This window comes from Arachis ipaensis, chromosome B6, assembly GCF_059453495.1.
Source record: "Arachis ipaensis isolate K30076 ecotype BB chromosome B6, ASM5945349v1, whole genome shotgun sequence".
Taxonomy (NCBI): Eukaryota; Viridiplantae; Streptophyta; class Magnoliopsida; order Fabales; family Fabaceae; genus Arachis; species Arachis ipaensis.
In genome coordinates this window covers 138,711,791-138,725,243 of record NC_142441.1, presented here as the reverse complement: position 1 = coordinate 138,725,243, position 13,453 = coordinate 138,711,791, and the positions used below count along the sequence as shown (strand labels likewise).

Genomic DNA, 13,453 nt, shown 5'->3' with positions numbered 1-13,453 from the left:
GTTAAACGCCAGCTTTTGTGCCAGTTTGGGCGTTTAACTCCAGCTTTTGTGCCAGTTTTGGAGTTAAACGCCAGAATTCTTGAGCTGACTTGTAACACCGGTTTGGGCCATCAAATCTCGGGCAAAGTATAGACTATTATATATTGCTGAAAAGCCCAGGATGTCTACTTTCCAACGCAATTGAGAGCTCGCCAATTCGGTCTCTGTAGCTCAAGAAAATTTACTTTGAGTTCAGGGAGGTTAGAATCCAACAGCATCTACAGTCTTTTTTCAGCCTCTGAATCAGATTTTTGCTCAGGTCCCTCAATTTCAGCCAGAAAATACCTGAAATCACAGAAAAACATACAAACTCATAGTAAAGTCCAGAAGAATGATTTTTATTTAAAAACTAAGAAAAATATAATAAAACCTAATTAAAATATACTAAAAACATACTAAAAACAATGCCAAAAAGCGTATAAATTATCCGCTCATCACAACACCAAACTTAAATTGTTGCTTGTCCCCAAGCAACTGAAATTCATATAGGATAAAAAGAAGAGAATATACAATGAATCTCAAAAACATCTATGAAGATCAGTATTAATTAGATGAGCGGGGCTTTTAGCTTTTTGCTTCTGAACAGTTTTGGCATCTCACTTTATTCCTTGAAGTTCAGAATGATTGGCATCTATAGGAACTCAGAATTCAGATAGTGTTATTGATTCTCCTAGTTAAGTATGTTGATTCTTGAACACAGATACTTTATGAGTCTTGGCCGTGGCCCAAAGCACTTTGTTTTCCAGTATTACCACCGGATACGTAAATGCCACAGACACATAACTGGGTGAACCTTTTCAGATTGTGATTCAGCTTTGCTAGAGTCCCCAATTAGAGGTGTCCAGGATTCTTAAGCACACTCTTCTTTTTTCTTTGGACCTCGGCTTTAACCGCTCAGTCTCAAGTTTTCACTTGACACCTTCACGCCACAAGCACATGGTTAGGGATAGCTTGGTTTAGCCGCTTAGGCTAGGATTTTATTCCTGTGGGCCCTCCTATCCACTGATGCTCAAAGCCTTGGATCCTTTTTATCACCCTTGCCTTTTGGTTTAAAGCGGTATTGGTTTTTTCTGCTTGCTTTTCTCTCTTTTTATTTTTGCAAGCTTTTCACTGCTTTTTCTTGCTTCAAGAATCAATTTTTTGATTTTTCAGATCATCAGATAACATTTCTCCTTTTCCCATCATTCTTTCAAGAGCCAACAATTTTAACATTCATAAACAATCAAATTTAAAAATATGCACTGTTCAAGCATTCATTCAGAAAGACAATAGTCTTGCCACCACATCAAAATAATTAAACTGTTTTAAAATTTGAAATTCATGCACTTTTTTTTCTTTTTCAATTAAAAATATTTTTTATTTAAGAAAGGTGATGGATTTATTTTCATAGCTTTAAGGCATAGACACTTAAACACTAATGATCATGTAATAATGACACAAACATAAATAAACATAAAGCACAATTTTTGAAAAACAGAAAATAAAGAACAAGGAAATTAAAGAACGGGTCCACCTTAGTGATGGCGGCTTGTTCTTCCTCTTGAAGATCTTATGGAGTGTTTGAGCTCCTCAATGTCTCTTTCTTGCCTTTGTTGCTCCTCTCTCATGGTTCTTTGGTTTTCTCTAATTTCATGGAGGAGGATGGAATGCTCTTGGTGCTCCACCCTTAGTTGTCCCATGTTGAAACTTAATTCTCCTAGGGAGGTGTTGATTTGCTCCCAATAGTTTTGTGGAGGAAATTGCATCCCTTGAGGCATCTCAGGGATTTCATGATGAGGAAATTCCTCATGCTCTTGGTGAGGTTCTCTCACTTGCTCCATCCTTTTCTTAGTGATGGGCTTGTCCTCATTAATGAGGATGTCTTCCTCTATGTCAATTCCAGCTGAATTGCAGAGGTGACAAATGAGATGAGGGAAGGCTAACCTTGCCACAGTGGAGGACTTGTCCGCCACCTTGTAGAGTTCTTGGGATATAACCTCATGAACTTCTACTTCCTCTCTAATCATGATGCTATGAATCATGATAGCCCAGTCTATAGTAACTTCAGATCGGTTGCTAGTAGGAATGATTGAGCGTTGGATGAACTTCAACCATCCCCTAGCCATGGGCTTGAGGTCATGCTTTCTTAGTTGAACCGGCTTCCCTCTTGAATCTCTCTTCCATTGAGCGCCCTCTTCACATATGTCCATGAGGACTTGGTCCAACCTTTGATCAAAGTTGACCCTTCTAGTGTATGGGTATGCATCTCCTTGCATCATGGGCAAGTTGAATGCCAACCTTACATTTTCCGGACTGAAATCTAAGTATTTCCCTCGGACTATTGTAAGCCAATTCTTAGGATCCGGGTTCACACTTTGATCATGGTTCTTGGTGATCCATGCATTAGCATAGAACTCTTGAACCATTAAGATTCCGACTTGTTGAATGGGGTTGGTGAGAACTTCCCAACCTCTTCTTTGAATCTCATGTCGGATCTCCGGATATTCGCCCTTTTTGAGCTTAAAAGGGACCTCGGAGATCACCTTCTTCTTGGCCACAACTTCATAGAACTGGTCTTGATGCACCCTTGAGAGGAATCTCTCCATCTCCCATGACTCGGAGGTGGAAGCTTTTGCATTTCCTTTCCTCTTTCTAGAGGTTTCTCCGGCCTTTGGTGCCATAAATGGTTATGGAAAAACAAAAAGCTTTAGCTTTTACCACACCAAACTTAGAAGGTTGCTCGTCCTCGAGCAAAAGAAGAAAGAAGAGAGTAGAAGAAGAAGAAATAGAGGAGATGGAGGGGGCTATGTGTTTCGGCCAAGGGGGATAGGTGGTGTGTATGTTGTGTGAAAATGAAGGAGTGAAGATGGGTTTATATAGGAATGGAGAGGGGGTTTGGGTTCGGCCATATAGGGTGGGTTTGGGAGGGAAAGTGGTTTGAATTTGAATGGTGAGGTAGGTGGGGTTTTATGAAGGATGGATGTGAGTGGTGAAGAGAATAGTGGGATTTGATAGGTGAGGGGTTTTTAGGGAAGAGGTATTGAGGTGATTGGTGAATGGGTGAAGAAGAGAGAGAGAGAGGTGGGGTCGGTGGGAATCCTGTGGGGTCCACAGATCCTGAGGTGTCAAGAATTTCTCATCCCTGCACCATGTGGCGTGCAAAACGCCCCTTGCTGCCAATCCTGGCGTTAAACGCCAGGCTGCTGCCCATTTCTGGCGCTTAACGCCAGCTTCTTGTCTATTCCTGGCGTTAAACGCCAGTCTGGTGCCCATTTCTGGCGTTAAACGCCCAGAATGGTGCCAGACTGGGCGTTTAACGCCCATTCTGCTACCCTTACTGGCGTTTAAACGCCAGTAAGTTTCTCATCCAGGGTGTTCTATTTTTCATTCTATTTTTCCTTCTGTTTTTGCTTTTCCAATTGTTTTTGTGACTTTTCATGATCATCAACCTACAGAAAACATAAAATAACAAAAGAAAATAGAAATTTAACATAGATAAGTAAAGATTGGGTTGCCTCCCAACAAGCGCTTCTTTAATGTCAATAGCTTGACAGTGGGCTCTCATGGAGCCTTACAGATGTTCAGAGCAATGTTGGAACCTCCCAACATCAAACTTAGAGTTTGAATGTGGGGGTTCAATACCAAACTTAAAGTTTGGTTGTGGCCTCCCAACACCAAACTTAGAGTTTGACTGTGGGTGAAGTTTGACTCTGTATTGAGAGAAGCTCTTCATGCTTCCTCTCCATGGTGACAGAGGGATATCCTTGAGCTTTAAACACAAGGGAGTCTTCATCCACTTGAATGATCAATTCTCCTCTGTCAACATCAATCACAGCTTTTGCTGTGGCTAGGAAGGGTCTGCCAAGGATAATGGATTCATCCATACACTTCCCAGTCTCTAGGATTATGAAATCAGCAGGGATGTAATGGTCTTCAACCCTTACCAAGACATCCTCTACAAGTCTATAAGCCTGTTTCTTTGAATTGTCTGCCATCTTCAGTGAGATTCTTGCAGCTTGTACCTCAATGATCCCTAGCTTCTCCATTACAGATAGAGGCATGAGGTTTATACTTGACTCTAGATCACACAGAGCCTTCTCAAAGGTCATGGTGCCTATGGTACAAGGGATTGAGAATTTTCCAGGGTCTTGTCTCTTCAGAGGTAATTTCTGCCTAATCAAGTCATCCAGTTCTTTGATGAGCAATGGAGGTTCATCCTCCCAAGTCTCATTACCAAACAACCTGGCATTTAGCTTCATGATTGCTCCAAGGTACTTAGCAACTTGCTCTTCAGTAACATCTTCATCCTCTTCAGAGGAAGAATACTCATCAGAGCTCATGAATGGAAGAAGTAAATTCAATGGAATCTCTATGGTCTCTGTGTGAGCCTCAGATTCCCATGGTTCCTCATCAGGGAACTCCATGGAGGCCAGTGGACGTCCATTAAGGTCATCCTCAGTGGAGATCACTGCCTCTTCCTCCTCTCCAGGTTCGGCCGTGTGGGTTGTGGTTATGGCCTTGCACTCTCTTTTTGGATTTTCTTCTGTATTGCTTGGGAGAGTACTAGGAGGGAGTTCAGTAATTTTCTTACTCAGCTGACCCACTTGTGCCTCCAAATTTCTAATGGAGGACCTTGTTTCAGTCATGAAACTTTGAGTGGTTTTGATTAGATCAGAGACAATGGTTGCTAAGTCAGAGTAGCTCTGCTTAGAATTCTCTGTCTGTTGCTGAGAAGATGATGGAAAAGGCTTGCTATTGCTAAACCTGTTTCTTCCACCATTATTGTTGTTGAAACCTTGTTGAGGTCTCTGTTGATCCTTCCATGAGAGATTTGGATGATTTCTCCATGAAGGATTATAGGTGTTTCCATAGGGTTCTCCTATGTAATTCACCTCTTCCATTGCTGGGTTCTCAGGATCATAAGCTTCTTCTTCAGAGGAAGCTTCCTTAGTACTACCTGTTGCTTCTTGCATTCCAGACAGACTCTGAGAAATCATATTGACTTGTTGGGTCAATATTTTATTCTGAGCCAATATGGCATTCAGAGTATCAATCTCAAGAACTTCTTTCTTCTGAGCTATCCCATTATTCACAGGATTCCTTTTAGAAGTGTACATGAATTGGTTATTTGCAACCATTTCAATGAGTTCCTGAGCTTCTGCAGGCGTCTTCTTCAGATGAAGAGATTGATGAGAGAACTTTTGCGTGGTCTAGAAATTTGCGGATAAATCCTCGTTGCAAGTATAGTTTCTAAACCTTCAAAAGCCCTTTCATACAAACGTTTTGGTTGTCACAAGTAACAAACCCCTTTGAAATTGATAACCGAGTATTCAAACCTCGGGTCGTCTTCTCAAGGAATTGCAAGGAGGTGTTCTTATTATTGGTTATGAGTCTTGTAAATTGGGGGGTTTTTAATGTATGAGATAAAAAGCAACAATAGTAAATGGCAGAGGAAATGAAATAATAGCAATAAAAATAAACTCTTGGCAAGGTATTAGAAATTGGAAGTCCAGACTCAGTTATCTTGAGTTACTAATTTCTTAACCAAAGTCAAGAATGTAGAAAGCTAAATTAAAATCACGAATATCTGGAATACCTTAGATAAAATACATTCAAAGTAGTAAAATCTAACATGGAAAAGTTCATAAGCCAATTGGGTAACATAAATCAAATACAAATAAAAGCATGAGAGTATCTGAAAGTAAAAGAGAAATAAAAAGTAAAAGGAATATTAAACCTGGATCGAGAGTTACTCCTAAAACTAAGAGAAATCCTAAATCCTAATCCTAAGAGAGAGGAGAGAACCTCTCTCTCTAAAAACTACATCTACTCCTAAAATTATGAATTATGAGAGCCTCCTCATGAATGGATGCATTCTCCCACTTTATAGTCTCTAATATGTGTTTTCTGGGCCGCAAACTGGGTCAAAAATAGTCCAGAATTCGCTGGGTTCGAATTTTGCCACGCTGGATTTCCGTCATTGCGATGCGGCCGCATGGATCACGCGGTCGTGTCACCTAGCGTCAGGGAAACTATAACATATTATATATCAAATCAAAGCCCCGGACGTTAGCTTTCCAATGCAACTGGAATCGCGTCATTTGGACCTCTATAGCTAAAGTTATAGCCGTTTGAGTGCAAAGAGGTCAGGCTGAACAGCTTAGCAATTTCTCCTACTTCTTGTATTCCTTCCACTTTTGCATGCTTCCTTTTCATCCTCTGAGCCATTCCTGCCCTGTAATCTCTGAAATCACTTAACACACATATCAAGGCATCTAATGGTAATAAGAAAGGATTAATATTAGCAAATATAAGTCCAAAGAAACATGTTTTCAATCAAAGCACATAATTAGGAAGGCAAATGTAAAACCATGCAAATAGTATGAATAAGTGGGTGAAGAGTAGATAAAAACCACTCAATTGAGCACAAGATAAACCATAAAATAGTGGTTTATCAACCTCCCCACAGTTAAACATTAGCGTGTCCTCATGCTAAGCTCAAGAGAAGCTATAAAGATGAAGAGGAAAGTATGAAATGCAACCTATCTATATGAATGCAACTACATGCAAAATGTTTCTACCTAGTTGGTTAAAAGTAAACAAATCTTTTAAGAAAAAATATGAACTGGATTTCACTAATTCAAATTATGAAAATGAAGTACAAATAGACTTGCAAGAAGAAAATAGCTCATGAAAGCAGGGAACAAGGAATTGAGCATCGAACCCTCACTGGTAGTGTATATACTCTAATCGCTCAGGTGTTTAAGGTTCGATTCTCTCAATTCCCTACTAACCTTGCTTTCTAAGGCTTGCTCTTCATCTAACAATCAACATAAATTTGATGCACAAATACACATATCAAGAGGTCTTTTAAAGGTTGTAATGAGGTTAGGGTCAAGGTAGGATTGTATTTGGTCAAGTGGACTAAAATCTGAATCCTTAATTAACTTAAACTTTCCACCTAACTTAAACAATCCATGTAATCACAGTACAAAATCTAACTATCCATTAACCATGTTTTCCACATATTCATGCATTCTAATTTCAAGTACAACTCATATGCATTGCTTTCACCACTTACTTTGGGGCATTTTGTCCCCTTTTATTATTTGCTCTTTTTCTTTTCTTTTTCTCCTTTATTTTTCTTTTTTTCTTTTTTTTTTTATATTATTTTTTTCTTTTTTTTCTTTTGTTTTTCTCAATGCATATGATTAAAGTATTGAATGCATGAATCATGTCCTAAACATTTTTTTTCACATTTTTAGAAAATTCTAATATACTCAATTCTCAAACCAATTGTTTCCAAATTCGCTTCCCCACACTTAATTTATGAGCACTCTCACTAGTCTAAGCTAACTAAGGATTCAAATTAAGGACATTATTGTTTTTCGCTTAGAGTTAATGATGTGCTAAATAAAAGGAACAAAGGGGTAAAATAGGCTCAAAATTGGTTTGCAAGGGATAATGAAAGGTAAGGCCATATGGGTATGTAAGATCAGTGAAACAAAGGCCTCAATCATGTAAGTGCATGCATACATCAAACCATGGAAATATAGAATTAAGCAAGACAAAGATCACAATTTTAGAGAGAAAAATACACACTAAAACAAAATTTTGGTTGATAAAATGCAACCAATTCAAATAAGCTCAAAATCTCACAGGTTGTGTGTTCTTTAGCTCAAAAACCATGTTCCAATATAATATCTCTTCAAACAAGTGTAACATTAAATTTTATTCAAATTAGTGAAATTCTCAAAAAATTTTCTTGAAAAAGAAAATATTACTTTAACCAAGTGGTAAAATATGCACAAATATCAAACAAACATGCAAATGCAACAACTAACTACAAAAAGAAAATTTAAACATTGGTGTTTGAGATAAGAAAGTACTAACCCATGGAGATCGGTATCGACCTCCCCACACTTAAAGATTGCACCGTCCTCGGTGCATGCTAAGATGTGCAAGTGGATGGGGGTTGTGATTTCTCAGCTGGGCTCTTTTTTTGTTCCTTTCCTTGCCGGCGGTTTGGGAGTAGCTTTCTCCTTTCCTTCCTTGGTGGCCATCCTGAAGAAGGGAAGAGAAAGTAAATTAAATTCAAATAGATATATAGCAAAGAAGAGAATGGAAGAGTGGTGATGGATGCACATTAGGATGTAATTGACATTAACACATGCTCTCGAGTACATGTGAAAAGCCAGCAATGAAAAATAGCCAATGCATCGAAAGATAAGTGGATGCAGGGTGTTTATTGGCATGCCAGAAAAGGGCATGAGTAGCATAGACCAAGCATTACTTGTAATAAATTACCATGTTTGTATTGACAATTATATTCAATTAAAATAGTAAATGGAGTTTATGAAAAGCAAGCATTAAATAGTATAAAGTATAATAGAGAGGTGCATAATGCCATATGGGCTTTTTCACAAACACATAGCATGTATGGTAAATAAGCTATTTGAAAGTATTAAATTGAACATGCAAGCATCCTTTAAAAAAATATATATATATATATATATATATATATATATATATATATATATATATATATATATATATATAATTGTCAAATAATTATGCAATAATCCACAATGACCCAAATAAAATTCCAACACCAGTGAAAATAATGCAATGAATGAATTATGCAAAATGAAGTAAAATAAAATGAAAGATAAAAAGAATGAGAAGGGAAAGAAAGAGAGGGGAAGTAAGTAAGAAATAAGGAGGGAAAAGAGAAAATAGGATTTGGGGAAGAGAAAGACAAGATATTTTGGCATATGAGGTTAAGGTGTGCGACGCTGGCGACGCGGTCGCGTGGGTGACACGGTCGCGTGGTTCGCAAATAACGTTAGGCGACGCGGACGCGTGGGACACTCGATCGCGTGACTTGATTTGTGTTGGTGGCGCGAGTGCAGCCTCGCGGTCACACAACTCTCTGTTCAAAACTTAGTATTGCCAAAATCCTGGGTGACGCGATCGCGTGGGGCATGCGATCGCGTGAATGGCCATCTTTTAAAAACGACGCGGACGCGTGGGGCACGCGTTCGCGTGGTGAGGCTTGGGCTTCCAGCACGAGTCCAGCCCAACTCCAGCTCAACTTTCTGCCATACACCCTTTTTACGCCGATTTCAGATCACGCGGCCGCGTGGGTGATGCGGTCGCGTGGGAGGCCATTATTCCCATATGACGCGGTCGCGTCAGCGATGCGGTCGCGTGGGGTGATTTGTGCCATTGGCACGCCTCCAGCGCTGCTCCTGCGAAACTCTCTGTTCATACTAATGTTGTCTCCCATCTTCTTGCGACGCGGATGCGTCGTTGATGCGGTCGCGTCGCGTGCTCGCTTTTTTTTTTTTTGATAATCTGAAAAAAGATGCAGAATGCAGTGTTAATATGAATGTGATGCAAAACTCCAGGTTCAATATAACAAAATAAAATAAAATTCAAAAACAAATAAAACTAAATAAAAATGAAAAATGAACGATCATACCATGGTGGGTTGTCTCCCACCTAGCACTTTTAGTTAGAATCCTTAAGTTGGACATTTGGTGAGCTCCCTGTTATGGTGGCTTATGCTTGTATTCATCCAGGAATCTCCACCAATGTTTGTATCTCCAGTAACCTCCGGGGTCCCAAACTAGGCATGTAAAACCCTTGAGCAGCTTCAAAAAGATTCTTAGGCTCCCGGGGTGTTGGATGTCATAACAGATTCCAGGATCCCAAACCTTGCTTTTACACCCATTTTTGTCGAGATCTGTATTTTTCCAGCTGGGTGATAAGTAATTTGAATTCTCACTGCAGCTACCAAACAGCTTCCTAGACCCATTCAATTGAGCTCTACACCAACCTTTGCGTTTAAACTCAAAGCTTCCAACCATAATGAACTTTGCGGGACAATTCTTACCACTGGCCATCTTTCTCTTACTCTTAATGCCACAAAGAGCTCTAAGTTGACCATCCGTCTCCAGTAGCCCATATTCAAGTGGAATTAGAAAGCTAAGGGATATGAAATTTACCCACTTGAATGTTGTGAAGGATAATGGCAACTTAGGGGGAGGTATTTTTAATGCAATTGCAAGTTCCACTCTCTTGTGCTCTTCTTTGATAATTACCACTTCTTTGCAAGCTTCTTCAATTTCAACCTCTTCCTCTTGGTAGCTTTCTTCCAATTTAATCTCCTCTTCATTGCTTTCCAAGGGCATGGGAGGTTGTGCTTCTTCTTCTTGAATCTCCATCTCTTGATCAACCTCTTCCAAGTCTTCAACTATGATATGCTTTGGAGGTGGTACACCCTCCTCAGCATCAAATTCAACCGTCTTGGAAGGAGACTCTATGTCTTGACCTTCCCATGGAGGTTCTGCATCTCCTAAGTCTTCAACCAACTTTTCTTCTTGAACGATGACAGCTTCTTCTACTTGTTCTAGTATGAATTCATGCTCTGTCTTGTCCACTGGAGTTTCTGGTATCTCCTTCATGCTACGCTCTTCACTAGACAGTCCACATGGAGCTGTGGCTGATCCTTGTATATTTGAGCGCCTAGAAGCCCATTGAATTAATACTTGCTCCAGTTGTTGAACGGTTGCCTGAAATTTAATTACTGTTTCCCTCAGGCGATCCTCTGCTTCTCGGGTTGCCGGACTTGGACATGATACAAAAGAAAGTGGTGGTGGTTGGGAGTGATTGGATTGGAATTGGGGTGGTTCTATATATGGTTCATATGGCTCATAAGGTGGTTGGTATGGTGGTTGAGGGTTAGGGTCATATGGAGGTGAATGGCGGAAAGGGGCTTGTGAGTTTGGTGGTCCAAAGTTATGTTGAGGAAAGGGTTCATAGGCATATGGTGGTGGTTGTTGATAATTAAAAGAGTACTCACCATAGCCATTGCCTTGATATGCATCACAGAATGGTTGTTGATGGTCCATTGGAGGTGGTTGTTGCCATGAGGGTTGATTAAATCCTTGTGGCTCCTCCCATCTTTGATTCTTCCAACTTTGATGCATATTTTCATTATAGTTTCCATTCCTAACAACAACATTAGAATCAAACTTGAAGCGAGAGGGGTGAGAATTCATAGTAACTAATAAAAATTTAAAAACAAAAATAAAAACAAATTGAAATTAAAAGGTTATTTAAAATTTGAATTTGAAAATTAAATTTTGAATTTGAATTTTAAATTTTTTTGAAATTTGAATTTTTGAAATTTTGAAATTTGAAATTTGAAAATTTTTAAATTTAAATTTTGAGAATTTTTAAATTTGAATTTTGAAATTTGATTTTTTGAAATAAGATAAGATAAGATAAAAATTTTAAAAATAAAAATCTGAAAATTTTTTTTCGAAAAAATTAATTAAAAATATTTTTGAATTTAATGAGGAAAGAGAAAAACAATAAAATGACACCAAATTTCAAATTTTTAGATCAAAACGAAGAAAACAACTAAGAACAGCTTGAAGGTCAAGATGAACGTGAAGAACAACTTGAAGATCAAGATGAACACTAAGAATAAATTTTTGAAAAAAAAAATTTTAATAACTAAATAAAAACCAATAACCTCTTAATTTACGAAAAAAGCAAAAATAAAAACAAAAATAAAAACAAATAAACAAGCAAAAATAAAAAAAAATATTTACAATAACCAATAATAAGGCACACGTTTGCAATTCCCCGGCAACGGCGCCATTTTGATGAGAGAACTTTTGCGTGGTCTAGAAATTTGTGGATAAATCATCGTTGCAAGTATAGCTTCTAAACCTTCAAAAGCCCTTTCATACAAACGTTTTGGTTGTCACAAGTAACAAACCCCTTTGAAATTGATAACCGAGTATTCAAACCACGGGTCGTCTTCTCAAGGAATTGCAGGGAGGTGTTCTTATTATTGGTTATGAGTCTTGTAAATTGGGGGTTTTTAATGTATGAGATAAAAAGCAACAATAGTAAATGGCAGAGGAAATGAAATAATAGCAATAAAAATAAACTCTTGGCAAGGTATTAGAAATTGGAAGTCCAGACTCAGTTATCTTGAGTTACTAATTTCTTAACCAAAGTCAAGAATGTAGAAAGCTAAATTAAAATCACGAATATCTGGAATACCTCAGATAAAATACATTCAAAGTAGTAAAATCTAACATGGAAAAGTTCATAAGCCAATTGGGCAACATAAATCAAATACAAATAAAAGCATGAGAGTATCTGAAAGTAAAAGAGAAATAAAAAGTAAAAGGAATATTAAACCTGGATCGAGAGTTACTCTTAAAACTAAGAGAAATCCTAAATCCTAATCCTAAGAGAGAGGAGAGAACCTCTCTCTCTAAAAACTACATCTACTCCTAAAATTATGAATTATGAGAGCCTCCTCATGAATGGATGCATTCCCCCACTTTATAGCCTCTAATCTGTGTTTTTTGGGCCGCAAACTGGGTCAAAAACAGTCCAGAATTCGCTGGGTTCGAATTTTGCCACGCTGGATTTCCGTCATTGCGACGCGGCCGCATGGATCACGCGGTCGTGTCGCCTAGCGTCAGGAAAACTATAACATATTATATATTGAAGCCCAAGACGTTAGCTTTCCAACGCAACTAGAACCGCGTCATTTGGATCTCTGTAGATAAAGTTATAGCCGTTTGAGTGCGAAGAGGTCAGGCTGGACAGCTTAGCAATTTCTCCTACTTCTTGTATTCCTTCCACTTTTGCATGCTTCTTTTTCATCCTCTGAGCCATTCCTGCCCTGTAATCTCTGAAATCACTTAACACACATATCAAGGCATCTAATGGTAATAAGAGAGGATTAATATTAGCAAATATAAGTCCAAAGAAACATGTTTTCAATCAAAGCACATAATTACGAAGGCAAATGTAAAACCATGAAAATAGTATGAATAAGTGGGTGAAGAGTAGATAAAAACCACTCAATTGAGCACAAGATAAACCATAAAATAGTGGTTTATCAGAGATCTTCCAGCAGAGCTGTCCAATGACATCTTGGATAGTTCAGACAGACCATCATAGAAGATTCCTATGATACTCCATTCTGAAAGCATGTCAGAAGGGCACCTTCTGATCAATTGCTTGTATCTTTCCCAAGCTTCATAGAGGGATTCTCCTTCCTTCTGTCTGAAGGTTTGGACTTCCACTCTAAGCTTGCTCAATTTTTGAGGTGGAAAGAACTTTGCCAAGAAGGCATTAACTAGCTATTCCCAAGAGTTCAGGCTTTCTTTAGGTTGTGAATCCAACCATGTCCTAGCTCTGTCTCTTACAGCAAAAGGAAAAAGCATAAGTCTGTAGACTTCAGGGTCAATCCCATTGGTCTTGACAGTGTCACAGATTTGCAAGAATTCAGCTAAGAACTGATGAGGATCTTCCAATGGAAGTCCGTGAAACTTGCAATTCTCTTGCATTAGAGAAACTAATTGAGGCTTAAGCTCAAAGTTGTTTGCTCCAATGG

At 38.6% G+C, this 13,453-nt stretch overlaps 1 non-coding gene across 1 annotated transcript; it reads left to right on the top strand.

Moving 5' to 3' along the window:
• Nucleotides 1-13,043: 13,043 nt before the first annotated feature.
• LOC148562900 (small nucleolar RNA R71) lies at nt 13,044-13,151 on the top strand. The gene has a single exon (XR_015887917.1). It is a non-coding gene; the product is annotated as a small nucleolar RNA R71 (small nucleolar RNA).
• Nucleotides 13,152-13,453: the final 302 nt, after the last annotated feature.